Source organism: Natator depressus, chromosome 1 (genome assembly GCF_965152275.1).
Source record: "Natator depressus isolate rNatDep1 chromosome 1, rNatDep2.hap1, whole genome shotgun sequence".
Classification (NCBI taxonomy): Eukaryota; Metazoa; Chordata; order Testudines; family Cheloniidae; genus Natator; species Natator depressus.
This window is the reverse complement of record NC_134234.1, coordinates 269885846-269908752: the sequence shown is the minus strand read 5'-3', so window position 1 is coordinate 269908752 and position 22907 is coordinate 269885846. Positions and strand designations below refer to the sequence as shown.

The 22907-nt window shown below is 44.5% G+C and overlaps 1 long non-coding RNA gene across 1 annotated transcript in view; it reads right to left on the bottom strand.

Annotated features, from left to right (window-relative positions):
• Positions 1–22680, bottom strand: part of LOC141986567 (uncharacterized) — a 91112-nt gene extending 68432 nt beyond the window's left edge. Inside the window, exon 1 of the long non-coding RNA XR_012639327.1 lies at positions 22622–22680. This is a non-coding gene — a long non-coding RNA (uncharacterized LOC141986567). The remainder of the gene's footprint in view (positions 1–22621) is intronic.
• Between the last annotated feature and the right edge of the window lie 227 nt (positions 22681–22907).

Genomic DNA, 22907 nt, shown 5'->3' with positions numbered 1-22907 from the left:
CGTCCTGCCTAGGTGCTCAGCATGATGGGATTGCTTGCCCAAATGATCACTTGTGGCTGGTGTTAGATCCCCAGTCTCCTTGTTTGTTGGGGTAGGAGTAATAAAGTGTTATCCTTGTTGTGTGAACTGAGGGCAGCAGAACTGTACCTGGCATACCCCAATGGAGGGACTCACCCTCAACTGAACAGCACGTGTTAGGTAGGGGACATGGGTTCCAAAGCCCAATGAGTGGGGAGAGGTGTTTGGTGGGGTGGGGGTTGTTTAAGGGTCCCAGATACCATTTAACCTTTCCTCTCTTCATGATATAATAAAAGATCTAATTTAGACTCAATATAGAGTCTTGTTACATGCTGCAGAGCTGAAATTACTGATACCTAGGTCTAACACTTACTTTGGGACAGTGTTTCTATTGCAAGAGACTGGGCAGTGTGCACTAGCAGTAAGGCTCCCCCACTAACAGCTGAAATTACAGAGAGCTGTGTTAAGTGTGGGGGGTGGTCCTCAAGACTTCTTGGTGAGGGAGCGACTGGTGGAGAGGCATGGCAAGTGGCCAGCAGAGTAGCTGGTGGAGGGGGCCAGAGCAGAGCCCTGCAGAGTCATGCCAATTGGCTGTTGGAGTGATGAGCTAGTGCCTGAGCAGTGCAGCATGTAAGCTGCCTTCTTACGCCCCCTCCCACCTAGGGTGGGAGGTAAACTCTGTGGATGAATCTCTAAACTCTGGGGCTCCACTGGCGAAAGACAGCAACTGTGAGTGGGGTCAGAGAAGGGACAGGTACATTAAAGGGACTTTTGCATTGCTGGACTTTAAGACCCTGAGGGAAAAAGGACACTCCTTTCATTTATTACAAAGCCAAACAACTGATGGGAAAGCTACTACCACAACAAGAAGCAAAGGTAATGCATGACTTCATGAAGTTTTAGGACTATATGCTTTTGTATATTGATAAATGGTTTAATTTCTCTACTGACACTGCAGTGATGAAGCTGAAACCCATGTGTCTGCAAGAAGCTTAGTTTCTCAGAGCTTGAGGATGTAACAGACACATTCAAAATGAGGGAAATCCTAACATGGACCAGTTCTAGAAGGAATACTGCACCAGTCAGGATGTGATCAAAACATAAGAAATGACATTTCTAAATCTATCAGTGAAAATGGATGTATATGTTTCAGAAGTGTGGAAAAGAAAACTTTAAAATCTTGCTCTAAATGATGTCATTTGTATTGAATGTACTGGAATCAAATGCATTTGTAGAGAGAATTTTTTTATGAATGGGGAATAAATGGTCTCATACAGATGGTTCCATACAGATGCAGCATAGATTTAATTAAAAGCCAGCTCAAAATTTACATAATTTTGCAGGATAACTAGAAGTGTTTCCTTCATCTCTGTACAAGATGGGTATTTCTTCCTGCTTTTTGCAGCACTCAGAAACTACCACTTGTGAATGTAGCGGAGTACTGCTTATTACTGATAGTATCTGGAAGAGGGGTGGGGCATGGGTGCTAAGAAAACACTCTTATTTTTGAAATACAATGTTGGCAACCCTAGTTCTAAGTGTCTCTCCCCTGCTGGGGTAGTCCATGACAAAAAGGGGGGGACTTAACACAAATCAACTGAGTTCATATGAGTAGGTGAGGAGGAAATGCCACGCTCTCAGGGTGTATCTGCAGCAGGTCCTCCCTTCCCTCAGGGAGGGACCTTCGTGCAGTTGTTGTAGGGAGAGATCCTGCTTTCCCTCAGCTCTTTTCTCAGGAGCTGCAAATGGCAGGTTTGTTATACCAATAAAATAAAAACCAGCAGGATCTTAAAGGGGAAAAGGCAAAATGCCACATTTATTTTGAATAAAGAAAGAATCATAGTAAGCAGTTATAGCTATAACATTCCATTCAATTTCATATTTATTCACACATTCATACGCACACACAGGTTCTGCTAGGTTGTTATCATAGTTGCCAGCCTTAGAGTTGCTCATGCCAAGCCACTGGCCAGGTGGCCTGGACATGAGGAGAGAGCAGGGCCTTGTCAGATGCTCATCTGATGCTCCTGGAAGTTGGTTTGCAGAATCAGACCCCAAAGTTCTCACTTTCTAGAGTCCATTTTTATAGGAATTTCTTCCTGTGCCAGTCTATGGGAATTGCTTCATCATGCTGTTGCTGAATCAATCAGCAGATGGCACATTCCTGACAGCTCCATGCTGCCAGATGTTATCTTGTTCTTTGGTTCTCCCATCCTTGAGGCTGTTGGGTGGATTCCAATCTGTTTGTCTCCACTCCGCGCATTCTTTGGCCGACCAATACTGAACTCCTAGGCTGGCACCTCCATGATCATTCATTTATTATCCACACCAAGCATCCATCCACATACATCCTCTCTCTCTATTTTAATCACAATTGTTAAAGCGCGATAAATACAACAAAAGGGCAGGGAGTCTCTGTGTGCTGTTTCTGTTGTTACAAAGTATTGCTTTGAGAACAGACTCTGTTTTAGGATGTATTGACACAATTAGCAGCTTGCAAATTTCACACAGAGAGGGAGAGAAACAGTAAAAATAAGAGACCAAGAGACCTCTTAATTAGTAATAGCCTGGAATTTAATTATGGGGAATCAAACTCATTTGTGATTTTAATACAGAACTTCTTTAATATGATCCAGCATAAAAGGTTTGCCTCCACGTGAGCTGTTGTGCTCCTTTTTAACTTCTTGTCTGGTCTGTGCCTCTGTTGTAGGGTTAGTGGGGCAGGACAGGCTGAGCCCAGAGCAGCACATTAATCCCTGGTTGCCCAGTGTGGGGTTTATATAATCCCATCACAGAATCCCAGAAAGAAGGTTAAAGAAATCAAGGCACAAGTTAAAGAAGGTGTGGGCCAAGATTTTTGTAGTGGGAATAGTGAGGAAAGGGTAGAATTTGATTATATCAAAGAGGAAAAAGCTATAGGGCCTAGCAGAAGACTGGGTGGGGGCGGGGGGAGGAACTGGAGATGATACAGAGGCTGAGGATTTGGGAGACATGAAAAATAACTGTGTGAGAAAGAAGTTTAGTGGGATCGAGAAGTTGAGTTTGGAGGAGACTGAGTTACAGGTGGTGGTGGGATAGCCAAAAAGAGATGTTTGAAAGGCATTTGAAGATGTGAGACTGGGCAAAGCAGGAGAAGTCAAGGATAGAGTGGTAGATTTGGGCATCATTCACATAACTGTGGTAGAGGAAGCCAGTAGAACATTTGTGGATGGCAAGTTTAGAGAATGAGGAGGAAAGGACTGAGGAGTAGAAGCATGAGGAACACCAACAGATGGAATGAAAGGGAGAGGATGAACCACCAAAAGAGATGAAGGAATGATCAGCAAGGTTGGAGGTGAACCAGGAAAGTGAACTGATTAAAAGAGTGGGGGGAAATCAAGAGAGAGAATGAGAAGCTCCACTGAAAGTAGCTGAGAAATGGTAACAAAAATGATAGAAGAACCTTTAAGACTTAGCTATGAGAGAATCTTTAGTACCTTTTTACAGTAGATTTTTTTTAAGAGGGAAAAGCCTTTATACAATGGATAAAACAAACACTTTGAGGCTTCTGTTGTGTCAACGATCTGTTTAGTTAGTGGTCCTATGACACTGATACATTTCAGCATTCCATGAATGGTACCATATGAAAGTTTATATCCTTTCTGAAAGGATGTCAGAACTAGTCTGTACCTTTTGAGAATACTGCATAATGAGAGATTTTAAAAAAAAAAGACTCTTGGCAGATTAGCGTGATACAGAATGTATTTTGGTCAAAGTGTTGAAAATTATGCATCTTCCTGTGGTCTAGTGTTGTAAAGGAGTCAAACCCTGTGAAATATACTTAGTATCAGTTCCAAAACAATCAAAGCAATTTATGTTGATATTTAATTTAACCCCATGTTAATTATTGCTTCTGTGTATCATATGCTTTCCATGCTTGGGTCATGCCAGGTTTACTTTTTCCTATTTACTTTAAAGGCAGCTCTGGCTCTTCTGTAGCTTCTGATTCTGTCTGTCCGCTTCTCAAATGTCATTCCTCTTGACAGGTAAGAGTTTCTCAGTCTCTCTGGGATTACTCTGGTTTACTATTACAGTATAGTCTACTACCATAGTCTGAATTATCACTTTAATTTTTAATCCTATCAGGAAAATCCCAAGACAGTGACTATCTTCAATAAGATTTTTTTAATGTGACCTGACTGACCTTGTTAGCTCCATGTTAAGACCATTTACCTTGGCAGATGGAAGTGCCTAGCCCCATTATATATCTTATTAGCTGCTATCAACATAGTATGTGACTGGAAGACACACATTCTTTTCTAATCTACAATTTGTCTCCCAGGAATGTATGTTTTCTTTCATGAGAAATACCCTCAATATATCTCAAATGAGATGTCAAACCCTTTGTACTGCTCTTCCTCCAAAGAACTTTTCTTATTTCTCTATCAGAAAGCTGCATAAATAAAAGCCTTGGTATCTTCCTGTCAAAACACTGCCTAGCTTCTTCCAGTCTTAGGTAGTTCTTATTTGGGACAGCTCTGCTCTGTGCAATCAAAACATAATTTTCCAAAATTATAATCAAGAGCACTAAGTTTAGATTCATTTTTCACTTTGTTTACAAAATCTCTGCCTTCATGAGAAATAGTAACCTAAACAGTTGTAAATATTTTGGAGTTAGTGGTAATGGTTGAGAAGATTTACTTGTAATATATCTCAATAAGATCTGACAGAAAGATAGAACAGATGCTAGGTCAAAACAAATGCTTTGTGCAATGTATAGGCTTGTTCAAATGTATCTTTACAGTGGACTCCATTCATATGCCAAAGTGACTACAGCCAATCTGTACTAATTGAAGTGCTTAATATGTTTTTTCTAGCCAAAGAACATAATCTAATTCCTCATCTTCAGTCCATTGTTTTGAAAGTTAACATTTTCAGTCTTTACAAACTGTTTATTTTACTCATGGTTGTATGTACTGCAGTTTATTACAGCATATTGTTTCTATGGTTCACTAGGCAGGTAACTTGTAGCAAGCTATTAGTCTCGCCTGTTGGCTGTTGTATCCACTCAGAATTCTGCATATATTTTACCACATTTTAAAATGAAATTTTAGACCACACCTGTGAATGCAAATCAGGAAAATGTACACACAAATAACTAGCGAGGTGTCTGTTAGGCCATTTGTGTGAACGCCTATTATATGTATTGTGGCAAAATACCCTGTTCGCCCCAGTAGGCTCAGTCCTTTTTAGCCTTGGAGACTCAGGTTTGGGGCAAGGCGAATCCTTATAGGTGGCACAGGGTCCTGCTACGCCTCTCCTCAGTTAGTCCCTTGTGCTTGTTTTCCTTCCCTTCTGGGGAGCGAGTGCAGCCTCCCTCCTGGGAAGGTCTGGTGTCTTGCTGCAAACAGCCTACTAGCAACTTCCCTGCTCCCCCTCACTCTCTCCCTCCTACCACCCAGGAGAGGGTTTAAAAAGGTCTCAAGTAGTTGGAGTCAGCTGAACCTAATTGGTTCTCTAGCAACCCCTTTTCCAGCTGAACCTTATTGCCACCCGGTTCTCTCTCCTCAGTGGATAGGGAGGGGCCTTTTAATCCCTTGGGACTAATTACTACCCCCCTTTTGTAGCTGTTTGTCCTGGGTTTACCACAGTATTCAATTATAGTACAAGATTATCTTTCACTACTGTTGAGATATTTCTGAAAATTGCCTCAGAATATCTTGCTTTGAAAACCTTCCTAGTAGGGTTGGGAGGGGAGTAGAAAAAGGGGAGTAAAAATGTGAAGGTTTTCAGTCCAGCAACTACCCTGGTCTTCCTTCAAGGTCTATACAAGGTTTTTTGTGGATTCTGTATCTCAAGATTTTAGGAATCTGCCTAATGACATTCTATCATTGTTAAGCATTTTGAAATAGGGACATTTCATCCCACCCTGCCACATTTGTTGTACAAAGATGTTCTTGACTTCATTTGAGGTGGCCAGAGCTTCTGTAGATCACTGTGCCTCTCTGGTTTATTTCAACTGGGGTATTGTCTTTTGCCTATGATGGCTAGCTTATGCTTTAGTGTGTGTTGTTAATAGAACTTCTTGTCTTGAATGAGTTCTGTACAAATGATGTCAATCAACTGTTTCTTATTTTCAGTAACCATCAAGGCAACTTTCTGGTGGAGGTGGCTGTTGGGTGTAAGCAACTGATGCATGCTGCTTGCTTTTGTAGCCTTGCTTCAGCTTGGATCCTTTGTTGAAGTCTTTGTACCTGTCAAAGACCAGGTATACTCACCTGCTAGTAGCTGTGTTCAGTGTAGACTCCAAAACTGGTCACAAAGCCTACCCAAAGATCTGCAGAACTGTCAATGTCTGTGCAGGTGCTTTCTTGTGAAGTATGTCTAGCTGACACACCTTTCTGCAGCTCTTTCGGTTAGGCTTAGCCTTGGCAATCCTTGATTTCAAGCACAAACCGAGAGAGCCACACAGATGTAATGGTGTGTGTTTGGTTTAGAAGCTGTTAATGTCTATAGTTGTCCAGTGTTTGAAAATTAATTCTCCTGAATGAATATGTACATTTTAAGTGAGCATGCTCTGAGACTACAAGAAAAATATGTCTCGGTTTGTGGGGAGGAATGGGTGCACTAGCAGGCTATACTGCGAATACAGACACTGATACAGGTATAGCATGTGTACCTCCTAGCTAATCATGTTCCATAAAAAAATATTAGTGTGAAGTTTTCATTAAAAATCAGTGAAAGTGGTTTCATTGTCACCTGGCTCATGAAGCAGGAGGGGTGGTAATAACTGTTCATACTTCAAAATCAACAGTGGCAAGGTGTCATCAGGCAGTTTCTTTCAATGTAGGGTCTTGACATTCAGAATCCACAAGACCTAAAGATGAGGCATTTAAAAACAGCCACTTTCACTTCTTGGTCTGCACAAATAGTAACAAGGACAAAGTGGGAAAGGTACTACAGACATTTTGAAATAGGAATTTCTATTAACATTAGAATTGTCCCCAATTTTAATCCCTCAACTCAAACACCCCAGAGCTTTTGAGGAGGAAGGGGAGTTGTCATCTAATGCAGACCCAGATCAGAAGTTCATAATTTTGGCCACTATGTGTAGTAGGCTAAACTGAAACCCTGAATCTGAATGTCATTGAACTTTGCAGGAGCGGGGATTTTAAATGGCCAGCCATGAAACTGTGGCTGTGACCAGCAATGGAAGTGCCAAGTTTTGTCTCCTGCCTGTGTATGAAGAACAAGTTGATGCCCATACTAGAGTAAAAAAATTGTGGCCTGGAAGGAAAAGTACAGAGACTGTGGAGCATCAGAAAGGCTAAGGAATTCTGGACAATTAGAGTTGGGAAGCATCATGGCTCCTTAAGCATCTAATCTATAATATGCAGGCAGAACAAGCTGCATTGAATGACACATGTTGGCAGTCTTATGCTGCCAATTTTAAAACATCTTTGGAATTTCTAAAAATTATAGCTGACAACTTCCTAACACAGGTGTTGCATCCTATTTCTATATTAGACCTCATCTTGACAGATAAAGATGAATTTATCACAGATGTAACTATCAGTGGTTGTTTAGATGCAAGTGATTGTTACTTGATTACATCCCTTAAATGCAAGCAAAATAAAGTCCAGACCAATAATATATACTTTGTTTTAAAAGAGCCAGTTTCACAAAGCAGAAAGCAATTGAGCCAAATCAGATGGGAGAAAAAATGTAAAGAGATCACTTCCTCCTGATTGGGAAAGACCTCCAGCCTCACTGATTGACTGGGATGCACAATTTAAACCAGAAAGAGGCACAGAAAGTTGTACGACACCTAGGTGAATACTTGGCAGACCACTATTATGGACTCTGCCTTCCCACACATTCCTGGTTGCTGCTCTCCTAATCCCAGACCTCCATCAGTTCTTGGTTTCTGCTTTCCTGTCTGACTCTAAGTCCCTGCTCCTATGCCTTACCCCTGATACTGACTCCAGCTTCAATCCCTAACTTGACTCCTGACTGTCTCTGGCTCTGACGTTGGCTCTGGTTCCAGGCTCCTGATACTGACCATTAGGGCTTGTCATAAATATAAAGGGAAGGGTAAACCCCTTTAAAATCCCTCCTGGCCAGAGGAAATCTCCTCTCACCTGTAAAGGGTTAAGAAGCTAAAGGTAACCTCGCTGGCACCTGACCAAAATGACCAATGAGGAGACAAGATATTTTCAAAAGCTGGGAGGAGGGAGAGAAACAAAGGGGGTATGTGTGTCTGTCTACATTCTGTCTTTGCCGGAGATAGACCAGGAATGAAGCCTTAGAACTTTTAGTAAGTAATCTAGCTAGGTATGTGTTAGATTATGATTTCTTTAAATGGCTGAGAAAAGAATTGTGCTGAATAGAATAACTATTTCTGTCTGTGTATCTTTTTTGTAACTTAAGGTTTTTGCCTAGAGGGGTTCTCTATGTTTTGAATCTAATTATCCTGTAAGGTATCTACCATCCTGACTTTACAGGGGGGATTTTTTTTATTTCTATTTACTTCTATTAAAAGTCTTTTTGTAAGAAAACTGAATGCTTTTTCATTGTTCTCAGATCCAAGGGTTTGGGTCTGTGGTCACCTATGCAAATTGGTGAGGCTTTTTATCCAACATTTCCCTGGAAGGGGGGGTGCAAGTGTTGGGAGGATTGTTCATTGTTCTTAAGATCCAAGGGTCTGGGTCTGTAGTCACCTAGGCAAATTGGTGAGGCTTTTTACCAAACCTTGTCCAGGAAGTGGGGTGCAAGGTTTTTGGGAAGTATTTTGGGGGGAAAGACGTGTCCAAACAGCTCTTCCCCAGTAACCAGTATTTGTTTGGTGGTGGTAGCGGCCAATCCAAGGACAAAAGGGTGGAATATTTTGTACCTTGGGGAAGTTTTGACCTAAGCTGGTAAAGATAAGCTTAGGAGGTTTTTCATGCAGGTCCCCACATCTGTACCCTAGAGTTCAGAGTGGGGGAGGGACCTTGACAGGGCTGGACACCCATGTCCCATGCCTTACAGCTTGCTCAGACTACTACCAACTCCTGAGTGGGTCCAACCAAGGATGAACCTGGTGGAGTTCCCCACGCCCCAGATGGGCATTGGCATTGCACAAGCAGGTGATCTGCCTCCAGGCAGACAACAAAGCATTGCAGGTGCCGAATGCATAGCTGGCCACTGAGAATCAGGCATTGTGGAAGGAAGTCCCTCAACTCCAGGCAGAGAACCCTGTGCCTATCTGGCTGCTCTGTCACCTGAGCTGGAAACTGCTGTCCCTCTGCCAGAGTGCTTCAATGGAAGCCACTCTAAATTCCCAGGCTTCATGAATCAGTGCTGCCTCATGTTATTGCTTCGACCGCAGGTGTATGCTTCCAACCATGCCAAGATAGTCTTAGTAATCTGCCTGCAGCTAGAGGTTTGGTCTGGGCCTCTCCCCTGTTGGAAGCCAACAGTCCAGTTCTATTCAACTGGGATGCCTTCCAGCAGGTGATATCAACCATCTTCAGTTACTCCAACCCCACCCTTTCTGCTGAGGGCACCCTGCAGAAACACCAACAGGTTTGGGGCACAGCTGCTTTCTATGTAGCTCACTTCAACCATCTTGTATGATACAAGGAATGGAATGGGGGGCTTGTGGGATGAGGTCAAGGATGAACTGGCCCAAATCAAGACCTCGGTGGGTCTGGACACTTTTAGAAAATTTGTTATCCATATTATTAATCGTCTTCATGAGCAATGGTAAGAAAGAAGAGGGGCATCACAACCATGCCCCCCCCCCACTATTGGATTCTTCCCCACCAGTTGACCCAATGCAAATAGACCTGACCTGCTAGCAACTCGAGCCTGAAAGTGAGAGAGTGGTAGTGACTCCTTAACCTGTGTTACTACTGTGGTAAAGCAGGCCACACTAGGGAACCCAGTCTGACAGAATGCAGAAAATGAGCCAGCCCAGGTTTGGTGAAGAGGGATAGCCTGGGCATCCTAACACTGTTTCCCTGAAACCCAAACTGAGGTCCTGAGATGAACACAATACTGCTTCCTTCGACTGGCACTGCACCTACAAGTAGCAGTCGAGGCGTTACAAATCCTGTGCATTCCTAACAATTCTCTCTCCACAGGAGGCCCTCGTTGACTTGGGTGCAGCAGACAACTTTTATCAACGCAGAAGCAGCCCAGGAACTACAGATTCCTCTGTAGCCTACGTCCCTTCCAGACCTGGTAGAGGAGATCAACATGTCCCTCTTATCCTCCAGACCAGTGGCTATGGAAACTGTTCCTCTCAAGGGCATCAAGAAACCTTACAGTTCAGTGCCATTCACTCCCCACGCTTTACTCTGACCCTGTGTATCTCGTGGCTGGCCCTCCACAATCCCTTTATCAGCAGGCATGAACTACAAGTTGATTTTTTTCTCAGAATTCTGCCAGCAGCACTTCTTGGCCCCAGGAAATAGTGCATGGTAGTTCCCCAGTGATGGCACTCTGAAGTAGCTGTCCTGGCAAAGTCACCTGCTGATTCTGGTCCTCGACTTCTGTCCAGATACAATGACTCCAAAGATATCTGCATTTTTCTCCCCAAAAGGACAACCTTGCCCCTGCACAGGGACTATGGTGACCCAACCAAGCTACAACCGGGGCAAATGTTCTGTTTGGGAGTATATATACCATGTCTGAGCCTGAACTAGCCACATTTCACACCTATCTTCAGAAGAAGTGCACTCAGGGACTTATTCATAAGAGCACTTCACCTGCCGGGGCTCCAGTCCTCTTTTTGTTTTAAAAAAAAAAAAAAAGGATGGAAGTTCTGACTATGTGTGGACTGTCGGGCCCTGAATCAGGTCACTGTTACAAACCAGTACCCATTAACATAGATCCCTGAGCTAATGGACAATGTGAGCTCCACCCAGGTGGACACAAATCTAGACCTCTGAGGGAGTATAACCTTGTACATGTTAGAGCTAGGGACGAATAGAAGACCACCTTTCAAACACATTACGGTAACCTCAAATAATTCTTGATGCCCTGTGGTTTGACAAATGTGCCTACTAGAAAAATTTGCCTTTGGTCATTCCCCCATAGGGTTCCTAAGGTTCATCCTATCTCCCCTTGGTAACAAAGTGGACCCATACAAGGTAAAGGCAATCCTTGATTGGTCAGCACCATGGCACAGTTGTGAACTACATAGTTTTCTGTGATTTGTGAACTTCTATTGTGATTCATCTCAAAGCTTTTTGAGTGGATTGCCCCTCACGCTGCTCTGCTCCTCAAACACCACCATGTTCTTCTGGTCTCCTGAGGCCCAGTAGACCTTTGAGCAAGTAAAACTCATGTTTACCAGCACTCTCATATTGGTCCACCCTGACTCCAAGCAGGCTTTCAACATTGAAGTGGACCCTTCCAACTTGGCAATCAGAGCAGTGCTCTCCCAAAGATATAGTCCTCAACAATTGCTACATCTATGTGCCTTTTTATTCCAGGAAACTCTCACTCATCGAACAAAACTATGAAATTTTGGACAAAACTCTGGGCAACTGAGGGTGGCAACACTATTTAGAAGGGGTCCAGTAACCCATCCAGGTGTACAGAACCTTGAATATCTGCATATGGCCAAAGCCCTCAACCAGTGATTAGTTCAGTGGGCCTTATTCTTTTCATGCTTGATTGATTGACAAGAAGGAAGCTATAAGTAAGGAACCCCACAATGTCCCTCAATGTCCAAGATGGGGTAATGTAAGTAAAGAGGTGTAATAATATTCCTCTGGGCCTCTGAGGACTACATCCCTACAACTATGTCATGACACCCTTCTGACAGGATATTTTGGCCACTTTAAAACTCAGAGCCTAGTCTCTCATGTCTTCTGGAGGTGTCTCATGGGGCCACAGTGCAGGCCTATGTGACTGTATGCACCTGCTCCAAGTTGCCATACAATAAACCCCTTAGACTCATGCAACCCCTTGAGATATCACCTGGCCCCTGGACAATTACCACCTTAGATCTTGTAACAGAGCTACCCTAGTCCAGTGAGTCTGACCATTCTGACAGTTGTGAACCACTTCACAAATATGACACATTTCATTCCCTGAATTGCCCTGTCATCCTCCCAGGAAACTGCCTGGCTTTGAGTGAACAAAGTCATCTGCCTCCATGGCCTCCTGGAGCACATTGTCTCCAACCATGGTGCACAATTTAGCTCCCGCTTCTGGGAAGAAGCTCTCCAGATTTTGGGCATCTGCTCCTCCCTCTCCTCTGCCTACCACCCTCAGACATATGTTCAAATAGAGAGAACCAACCAAATCCTGGAGCAAAATCTTCAGTGCTACATAAACTTCCACCAGCATGACTGCTCCTTGATGTTTCCTCAGGCAGAATTCGCAAACTATAGTGCAGAACTTGCTGCTAAGGGACAGAGCCTCCCTCCTTTCCACTCCCCCCGTCACAAACTATGAGGTTCCACCCTCACTTCTACCTTGGGCTACTCACAACTTCTCACAACCCAGCAGCCCGGTACTAGATACAACAGATACGTCAAACACAAGATGACCTAAAAGTTCACCTGGAGGATGCCAAGAAAAGCTACAAACAATATGCGGAACTTCAACACCAGAAGAGTCCTGGCCCTTTTGGTAATCCAGAAGGCATGTCTCCAATGAAACGCCTACACGTGAACAGGCCTTCTTGTAAATTGGACTCTCAGTTCTTTGGCTTCTACCAAGTTCACTGAAAAGTTTAACCCATTCACCTATGAACTTGATTTACCCCATTGTCTTTGAATGCACTCAATTTTCTATACATCACTCCTGAAGCCCCACATTCAGGACTGATTTCCCCACTGCTCCCAATCACCCCACTAACACATTTAAGACCATGATGAGTATATTGTCCATGCGATCCTTGATACTAGAATCAGACAGGGTCGACTCTGGTATCTCCTGCTTTAGGAATGCTGCCTGGCTCTCTTCTCCTCCTGCTCCTTGTGTGGCTGGGCTCGAGCTGCGGCGCATGCCCTGTGGTGAACCACGGTCAGTCTGTCGCCCTATCGCCAGCACCCAGGAGTTAGAGGTATGTGTATCCCCATCTCCGAGTGCTGGGAATGGGGTTGCAACCCCATCCCCCTCACTGCATCCCTCCCTGCCCCAACCCCCCCCCCAACACCCCCATCCTCCCGTCATTGAATCCCTCCCTGTCTCATCCTGTCCTGCCCCCCACACCTCCCATCCCAGCTCTGTATCCCTTACAGTGCTTTCCCACCCATCCTCTCCACCTCCCAGAGCTGCCACCCCCATGTTCCTCACCCCTCATAGCCCTGCACCCCTTTCGTCTCCATACACTGCTGCACTCCCATTATGTCCCTATTCACCTCTGTGCCCCCAACATCTTCATGCACCTGTAGTCTTCTGCCTCCCCCTGCATCCCCACCACCCCAAATACCCATACTCCCTCCTCTCACCTTCACTGCCCCCTCTCACCCCCACCCTGCTCTCATCCTTGACCTCTTTCCCTCCTCATCCTCTCTCCTCCACCCCCACCCCCACCCCCACCTTTTTTCCTCCAGCCCTCGCTCCTCCCTTCCCAGCTACGTGATTTAGGCAGACCCTGGAAAAGTGTATGAAAAGGTGTCTCTGTGTAGACAAGTGTGTGCATGCATGCATTGTATGTGTGTAAGAGACTGTGTGTCTTTGTGTAGGGGTGTGTATGTATTGCCGCACGTGTGTATACCTGTGTGAGTAAAATTAGCCTATTGTAACTTCCTGACATCCTGCACATATCTCCCAGATTCTTCAAGCATCCTTTTGACTGCCTGTGATGCTGGCAGATCAGGTGCCAGCTCATGCCAAAGCCCCAGGCCTCACTAAATGCTTGCTGTGACATTCCCCAGGGTACAATATGAACTGATGGACAGCCGTGTCCCCTCAATTCTCCAACCTCGGGTGCCTTTTAAACTGCTTTGTTGTGACTTTTAATAATCCTCATCTCTGCCTTTCTACAATAAATGTGTTTGTTTCCGGAAGCTCTAGTTTTACAAAGAAGAACACAGTCATGCATCACCACAAACTGTGTCTTACAAAATCAACTATTTTGGCGATTATTGCATGCTATCTAGCAATGCACTCCAAAGACACAAATTTGCAGAATCAAGCACTGACTTCAATGTAGCCTGTCTCAGTGCAGGAAATATATTGGGATTGTGGCAGTTTGGAAAATTTTCCCTCCTGACACTCAGAAGGATCTTCTGAAGTAGAATCTATAACCTATATTGAAAAGAATTATTAACATTATTTTGGGATTGAAATATGTGCAATGCTTTGGAATGAAATTGTTCCAGCTGCTTCAACTGTACTTCCTAAGCTTATGTGAAGTTCCCTGTAAATTGCTTCCAAAAGAGTCAGTCTTTTATTTCCTCTGATATTTTGCTGCCTCCTGAACTTAGTGCATCAGATTTATAGTGTGCAGAGGTTCCCTTCACACATTTCATTATGGGCGTTGCCTTTCTCTGCAGCAACCTCTGTTTATAACTTAGCAGTTTGCCCAACTCTCTTTGCATTCCTAGGACTTACAACTCACTGCAATATTAGTTCTTGTTGCCAGGGCACTTTGTAAAACACTTGACTCTCTTTTAATGTGCATCTATTTTTGGAGCAGTGCAATGAACGGGCTTTCTTCTTGATAGTTTATTTTGCTGAGACATTTATTTGGAAGATATTAGTCCCACAAGGGTTTCCACAGCTGCCCCATTTGTTCATTCAACAACTTGTAATAGACCAAATATGGCCAAGACCAGATGCTCACAGCTGACATGAGAGCTAATCTTACACTACTACAAAAAGGGGTCATTACTGATAGCATAGCTTTAAACTTGCAGAGTCTGATTCTCCTTTGCCTTGAACTTGGCATAGTTGTTTGCACCTGTGGAAAGTGAGATCAAATTGGCTGTAAAACATGACCTCTGGGAGGGAGTGGAGAATTCTGACTCAGAAGCATTTTACACCCACTTTGAGTACATAGGGATGTTGTCGCTCTAGGTCTAGCCCAGTAGAGGCAACACAGTACACAGTCAAGCTCATACAGTGTACTAATGTCCCACTGTCTATAGTGTCAGATCTTTCCTGCTCATGTGGATACTGTGAGGTCTGAAATGGAGCTGGCCCTTGCTCTCTGGGTAGAGCCTTTTGGAGCAGAAAGTCCCAAAATTTCTGGTCTCTACTGCATGTATGCAGTTAGTTAACCAGCATGGTGTTGCTCAGGGGTGCAATGAGGGGCTGGGAGTGTGGAGAGACACAGATGTCCCAATCCCACCTCCACCACAGCTGGAAATTTGGCCTGGCTGTCCCACTCTGTAATGGAGAAGTGTCAGGGCCAAATTTGAGTGGCACTAAAACCCCATATACCTGCTTCTCCTTCCTCCCCCTACCATCTAGGCAGTCCACTGTTCATGGACATTGGGAACCCTCTGTGCCCAGGAGGGCAGGAAGATTAGATCCAGGCTTTTGTGCTTCCTGAGGAAGTAGAGACACAGAAAGAAGATGGGGTCTGGGACTCCCAGAACTACCTGGCCCATGGGTGGGGATGGTGCTCTTAGCCTGATGGTCTCTCCGGGTCAGAGCTGGGGGCTGGGTGCAGGGGGAGGAGAGTGGGATAGGAGGTGAGCGTGTGTAGAGCTGGGTACAGAGGGGACAATGCAGGGCTGGGTGCTAAGACAGCATGAAAGAGGTCAGGAGTGGGTGTGGGGGAGGCAGCAGGGGAGACCTCATGGGTGGGTGCAGGGGCAGGGAGGGGATGGAGTGTGTGGAGCTGAGCACAACGTGAGACTGCGGGGGAGAGAGCTTGGGGCTGGGTGCAGCACAGGGGAGAGAGAGCTCTAGGCCCCTTTCATAAGAAAATGCGGTTGCACCCCTGGTGTCCTCGTTTGTATGCAGGCAACTTCAAAGGTTAAAAATATGGTGCACAATGTATGCTGCCAGTTATGCTAGTCTGATGTATGTAAGAAAGGCTTCCCTAATGGGGACCTCTACCTCAGCTGTTACCTGTTGAATTAAAGGGAGTTTTCCTGTTAGGAATCTTATTAGGACTGCTGCCTGCACACCAGAAAGGTTTATGTTTAGGTCATAACTGAAGCTGGGTGCATGTCACACAGCAAGACAAACCCACCACAATAGGGACTACGTCTGACAAGTCTGCTGTGTCTGGCCTCCAGAAGGAATGCACACCAGCCACAACACCCCAATCGCTGGGGCCCAGATTCCCAAAGGTTTTTAGGTGCCTAACACCCTTTGAAATCGATGGGAGTTAGATGCCTAAATACCATTTGAAGATCTGGGCCTGAATGTTCAAATATGAAGTAAAAATAATGTAACATTTACTACGAGTCGCAGCAGCAGGAGGTGATTATAGTGGGGTTGCTGGTGGGTGAAAGTACTAAACAGTCTTCAGGTGTGGTACAAATGGCACGAGAAGACTCCTCTAGTCTGTGACACTGGCATCCACAACATGCAACGTAGTGGGCCACCCTTTACTATCTTCTCCCAGTCCTTCCTGCCACTTACTCTTTTCTACCCTCCTCTCCTCTGTACCTCACTCAATTGAAATACACACAGGGCAAATATTTAAAGATCTCATTTAAGTGGAAGACATCCTCCCTCCAACACCAACCTGCCTTTCCTACACACAATGTGCCTGCCCCACAGCACGCAGCCTTTCCTCTGAGGCTGAGAGGAGGCCCTGTGTCTGGTACAGCTCCCTCAGCTTCTTGCTTCAGGTGGATTGGCAGTGACAGCAGGGGAAATTTATAAGATGCAGACATTATGAAAACCTTTTAAAGAAAAAACACTGGGATCTTTGCTACTCCTAAGATTAATTTTCCTCCATGAGAGAGTATGTGAGGGGAGGGGGAAAGGACTGGGTCAGTGGAAAAGGGCTGCAAGCTCCCGTGGGTTTTTCCATGGAACAATTTATCCTGCATTACCTAATTGGAAAACTAAGAGAAGCTAATTTATGGCCCTTGGAGCCATTGGTACACAAGTGGGGGAGAGTAGCCATAAAACTTGAGTGAAGCCACTCAAGGGGAGGAGAGGCATTATTCTTGTGTGAGGCAGAGGCAAACATAGTGTTTCCAGAAGTGCTGGAATGAACCCGTGTCAACATCAGAAGATATACTCCGAAGGTAAGGCTGTTCCCAAAGCTGGCCTCCAGGCAACAGCTGGAATGCAGGGTGGAAGAAGGTTGGACTCAGCCTACCCAAACAGACTGCCAGCAGCATTATTAGGCCCTCTTATTCTGAAGCAGCGTAACTCTGTGTGAGTGTGAGAATTGCCCCCACCGACCACCCTGTGCAGATCTGCAGAGGTTAAGAATTATCACAGCCCCTTCTCCCCTGGGCTATCTCACTTTAACTCAAGCTGTAGCAATTTATGCTTTGAACCAGGGACCTCCAGACCTAAAGCTCCATTGTGTTGGCCAAGATGGGAGCTGTCACAGGAGCCTCTGAGATGACATTATGCCTGTCTACTGTTATGAAGTGCTGAAGAGAGAAGTTCCTTCCAGCGTCCCCATTAATGTACCCATGAAAGGGCAACCATTGTTTATACATATTGTCAAGTAAAGTGTAACCCTTAATACACAATGCACTCTAGATCTTGGGAGGCAATGAGTTTGAACTTCTTGGGAGCTATGGGCAAGTGAGCAAGACTACTAAAGGAATAAACATCACAATAAATCATACAGTTAAACTCAATTTGAAAGTTAAATTGGCTCATTTTCCTCTAAACAGATTGTACTTGGGTATCTGAGTCAATTTTGGAAGCAAATAGCCCATACTCTATCCTATTATGAATGTGGTAATACACCCAGAGGATGCCATTTGTTACTGTAATGACAGTTCCTCTAGTTCCTGACCACCTAGAAGAAAAGATTTAAATATGGCATTAGTTCTGGATAAGGCACTATCTTCTAAGACCTTGAAATCCAAGTCTCTCATTAGTTTTGCAATGTCTGGGAGATCTACTTCCCATAAGAAAGCCGTTCTTAAATCATTGGCCAGTTTCTCTTGAATGATGGTTAATATGTGCAGGATACATAAATCATGTTAGTTAGGTGCTGCTATGAGATATTAAAGGGATGGTGCAATTTGACAACTAGTCAGTTTCAAAACATGAGTTAAAAGTATTTTCAGATACTACCTCTGCTCTTAATTCCCCAGGCCAATTTTTCTGTGGTTTTATAATCACATTCTCCTATTTAAAATGTCTTTCTCACTCCTGTTGTTGTGTGAAAGACCGACACAAACAATATGGGTAGTTAACTAACAAGGACCCTGATCTTGTAATGTGAAGTTGATGGGCCTCTGCACAGACTCAGGAGTTCACCTGCATCATTCTGCAGGATCAGTGCTTAACTGACTATATACAAAGTTCTGTCACATGTACAGAGGAAACAAACTGGAACAACAAAGAGTTTTTCTCTATTTTCTGAATTACTAAGTTGACGGTGTCCTTGTAAGGTACTAACTAGATTTTTGGAGGTCAAGATAACTAAGTTAAAATCTGAACCAGATCACAAGTAAAATGTATTTGGTGGGAATCAACCTTGTACTCAGTGGGCATGTGTTCATGTCCCAAAACTGCAGAATAATTTTGAAACTGTACTTTACATATTTTGAATAGCCCTTGTGGGAGAGTATCTGGTCTGTGGAATGCTACGTCCTCCAGCAGAGTCCAGGAGCAAAGCCTTTGTCAATACCTACTCTTCTTATATATATATATAATACACTAGTTCACTGATTGCTTGAGGCTTTGCAGGTTGCAGTTATATTCATTTCTTGTCCATTTGAAGTAATGGACTGGAGACCTGATTAGATATATAAATAATATATTGGAATCAGCATGGTAGGAATTAGGAGTGCTGTTAATTTTAAGCACTTTTTTTAAATCTATTTTCCTTTTTCTTGTCTTCACTCTCTCCTCTTGCTCTCCCTGTCTGTCCTCTGAGACTCAGCTGCAGCCGAAGAGTAACACTAGGAGTGGGCCCACTTTGGCTGGGTCTGGGGATGGGAACAGGACTAGAGGGAAGATGCATCAAATCCCTAAATGGCCCCAGGGGTTGGGGGTTGTATCTGTCTTTTCAGAGGTGCACCTTCTGCACAGAGGAACTTGGTTAGTGTGTGACTCCTGGAGGGTGCGCTGCTGGGCACTCAGGGGCCTCAGAGCTGGCACGGAATGGCCCTGGCTTCCTGTGGATTCTAGAGGAACTGAGGAGTTTAGGACAATCTGACCACCAATTAATTTCCCTCTGCAGCTAGTTCTGCTTCCAAATCACTTCAGTGGGGCATTTTTTGCTATGCTATTCATTTAAAAAAATAAATACAGGGGATCACGATGGAATTCAGCTACTCCTTGTGGACTTCCTGAGATCAGCAGAAGGGGAGAAACCCCATCAAGCCACTGGGAGTTCACCACCCCCTCTGAGTCTTAGGCATGTCAGTACGGGCTCTCCCAAAGCCCCAAGGAGCTTGTTAGCCCCCTCATAATTTTGGGGAACTGATGAGCGTATGCTGGATCCTTGGGGGCCTGATGAACCAATTTTGACTAAAACTGACTTTTGGTTCGTGGGGTATAGGAACCCCCTGATGCTAGGGAATGGAGGGGACCTGGAAAACAAGCTAATGCTATGTCTACACTGCACACTGCTGGCAGTGACGTGTGGGGCAGGTGTAGCTATGCACTGCAGTGAAAAGCAGGCTGTGTCCACACTGCGATGTGTAACTACACACGTCAGTGAAATGCTCCGGCAGTGGTGAGGCAGTGGGAGGGACACTACACTATTAAACATAGCAGTGTAGATGGGGGAGGCACTGCTTGGGCGTGTGGAAAGTCATGTAGAGCAGTGGTTCTCAAAGCCAGTCCGCCATTTGTTCAGGGAAAGCCCCTGGTGGGCTGGACCAGTTTGTTTACTTGCCGCGTCCGCAGGTTTGGCTGATCGCGGCTCCCACTGGCTGCAGTTCGCCGCTCCAGGCCAATGGGGTCTGCGGGAAGAGGCGCGGGCCAAGAGACATGCTGGCCGCCCTTCCTGCAGCCTAAGGTTCTGCAGTGTTTACTCTAGTCCCCTAAGCAGTGCCTCACCATCTACACTGCTATCTATAGCTCTGCTGGGGTGTGGGGAAGGGGCAGTGATGTACACTGCACACCGCTGTACGGGGTGTGTAGTGTAGACATCCCTAAGACTCATAAGGGGGATTGGTTGGGCCCCCAATGAGCATCCTAATGTTCACAAGAGGTGTGATGCTCTGATGAACCTTCTAAGAATTGCAGTGTGGGGGCTGGGGACCCCTGACAAATTTCATAAGGGACAAAGGGACTGGACTACTTGGAGTCACAGGGAGTTCAGAGTGAGAGACAGGAAGAAGCAACAGGGTGAATAGGGAAAAACCAACCCCCCACCAAACCAAATTCCCCTAGGTCTGCTGATATCCAAGCCCCCTGCCTGCCCCTTCTCGCAGACCTTAGGATAAATACCCAAGGTCTTTGGACATTAGTCAGTTGACAGGGAGAGAGCCACATGCCTTCATCAAAATGTATGAATATAAATCAGTCCCTTCTGCAGTGCAAACTACAACAGGTGTATAAAAAATATATGCTGTGTGTGATACAGTATGGCCAGAGGGCAGCAGGAGAGTGTTTAGAAGGGAGCCTTATTCCCTGTAGAGGGAAGAAAGTTTGCTATAGATTAATTAAAGCACCTGAAGCCAGTCACATGATAAAATCCTTCTGCTTTTCAATCAGACAAGTGGAGGAGTTGAAGCAGAGTGGATTGGTGTTGGAGCAGAGAGCAGTTTGGACAATTGCTGTGGTGGGCTAAGAAGACCAAGACCTTAGGTAAAGGGACACCTGGTTTGTGCAGAGGGAGGGCAGGAAGTCCCACAAGCTGAAGGGCAGGAGAGAGAAGTAGCCCAGGGGAAGGAACCTCTAGTTCAAGTGGTTTACCGCTATCCCTAGGGCCCCTGGGCTGGGACCCAGAGTAGAGGGCGGGCCCAGGTCCCTCCCTCTCCACTCCCCTCCTCTAAGACACTAGTGGGGTAGTTAATACCCCAGTTCAAGATCAAGAAATGGTGCCCTGAACCCCCCACACCCCAAGAAGAGAAAGCGCGAGACCCATCATAGTAATGCTGGCAATTTGCCACATGTTTGGGCATAATACAGATCCTCCTGTAATGTAAATGTGCATGATAGAGATTTAAGAGTAATACTAGTTACCTGCTAAACATCCAAACCCTAGTAAAAATATCACTGAAAGCTATCTGCATACTTGGTAAATACTGTGTCTGAGTGGTAACATTTTAGTTTCTGCATTCCTCGTGGTACGGTCTATTAACTGTAAGGAAAATTTAAAGCAGGGATGGAAATTTACTGTATGTTTGCACAATGTCTAGCACAATGGAGTCCTGACCTTGCTGATGCCTCAAGGTATGACAGCAATCTACATGTTTAATATTAGGTAATATTTTAGTTAATGTGTAAGAAACATTTTTTTGTATTTTATCTGGAGCCATTTAAGTCTTTTGTATCAGACCATCATTTTGTATTACAGTGTATACCACTTTGGTCCATCATTCATATTATGGATGATAGAGTATTAAAACCATGACTCAAGTTATTCTGCATTAAATTAGATTTAAAATACCAAAACCCACAAAGACTCGCTGAACTCGTGTGAAACCAAACAGGCTGGGGTTTGCGCAAACTCTAGCTGAGAACTGCCACCTTTTACAAGATGATTCTATGTGGCGTATAATTAAGAAATATATTCTCATCTTAATTGACAGGGAATTATCTTGTGTCTGACCTCTGCTCCCATTAAACTGTACTTTCTCCTTCCAGGAAGCTGCAACAGTTGTTCTTACAATAAGAATCTGAGTATTGTGACAAACCAACCTCAGATCAGGGCTGCAGAAAAATGCATCATGACACAACACTGAGGATTCAGCAGGAGCCAAGTACATTACAGCTGAAAGTCTGGTTTTGAATTCCAACACAAAATGACAGCAACAGTAGCAGGGACATGTCAAGGTTCCTTCCCCACTCTGAACTCTAGGGTACAGATGTGGGGACCTGCATGAAAAACCTCCTAAGCTTACTTTTACCAGCTTAGGTTAAAACTTCCCCAAGGTACAAACTATTTTACCTTTTGCCCTGGGACTTTATTGCTGCCACCACCAAGCCTCTAATAAATATATAACAGGGAAAGAGCCCGCTTGGAAACGTCTTTCCCCCCAAAATCCTCCCAAACCCTACACCACCTTTCCTGGGGAAGGCTTGATACAAATCCTCACCAATTTGCATAGGTGAACACAGACCCAAACCCTTGGATCTTAAGAACAATGAAAAAGCAATCAGGATCTTAAAAGAAGAATTTTAACTGAAGAAAAAGTAAAAGAATCACCTCTGTAAAAATCAGGATGGTAAATACCTTACAGGGTAATCAGATTCAAAAAATAGAGAATCCCTCTAGGCAAAACCTTAAGTTACAAAAAGACACACAAACAGGAATATATATTCCATTCAGCACAACTTATTTTATCAGCCATTTAAACAAAACAGAATCTAACGCATATCTAGCTAGATTACTTACTAAGTTCTAAGACTCCATTCCTTTTCTGTTCCTGGCAAAATCATCACACAGACAGAGAGAACCTTTGTTTCTCCCCCCTCCAGCTTTGAAAGTATCTTTTCTCCTCATTGGTCATCATGGTCAGGTGCCAGCAAGGTTATCCTAGCTTCTTAACCCTTTACAGGTGGAAAGGGTTTTTCCTCTGGCCAGGAGGGATTTTAAAGGTGTCTACCCTTCCCTTTATATTTATGACAGGAGCATTTAAGCATGTCTTCTTCAAAGAGTCATTAAGGCTTTCAGGTACTAT